Raw genomic sequence first — 886 nt, 5'->3', positions numbered from 1 at the left:
TGTATTCCTTTTCAGTTCAAAGGCTCTGAAATGACATGAGGGCTGTGCTGCTGCCTGCCGTGCTTGTGTTGTTACATCCCAGTTGTATCAATGCATGTTGCATGCTGTGGGGATGCTGTGAGACATATGCAGGGTACTCGAGGTCACAATTTCTGCACAGATAACACTGGCAAAGAGAGGAAGGTAGAGGGAGTCAGACCTGATTCTTTTCCTGGAGGGAATTATCCAGCAACCATGGCTACGTTTTCCAGGAAAGGGCTGGCAGGGATGGCCCAAGGCAGAGCCAGAGAACGAGCCAGCAGGTCAAGGAACGTTCTTAATAGTTTTTAAGTTTGTGATTCCTTTTAGAGTTGTAAAATAATCAAATACGTATGTGTAAAGATACATGTTTGTACTTTATCTATCTATATATATGTATACATAAGTACTGTGTCTATTATCCTAGATAAGTAGGTATCTAAGTAAGCAATAATAAAGCATATTGTAGGATACCCAACTGGCAAGCATGGGAGCTACCAAAATATCTGGAAGTCTTCCAGATTATGCTAATTTATACAAAAGAAAAAGCAGCTCCATACATTCAAAGAAAAAACAGATTTTCTTACTATTTTTTGAGCACTGACAGTGTGCTCATCTCTGAAAACCTTATCTCCAAGCATCTTACCAGTGAAGGACTGTAATCAGATCCTGATCCGCTATATGAGAATTGAGTCACAGGGCTAAGCAGTAGTTAGACATCACCCTTAAAATGTGAATATTATTATTAATTTTAATATAAAGACTGCTATGCATCATTATTTCTTGCTTTCTGTGTTTATTGTTTAATATTCACCTGTTCATCACAGCTTTTTTCTCTGATGCAATATTTTTGAACAGTAAATAACAC

This window comes from Netta rufina, assembly GCF_964035555.1.
Source record: "Netta rufina genome assembly, chromosome: 1".
Classification (NCBI taxonomy): domain Eukaryota; kingdom Metazoa; phylum Chordata; class Aves; order Anseriformes; family Anatidae; genus Netta; species Netta rufina.
Note: the sequence above shows the minus strand (reverse complement) of the source record.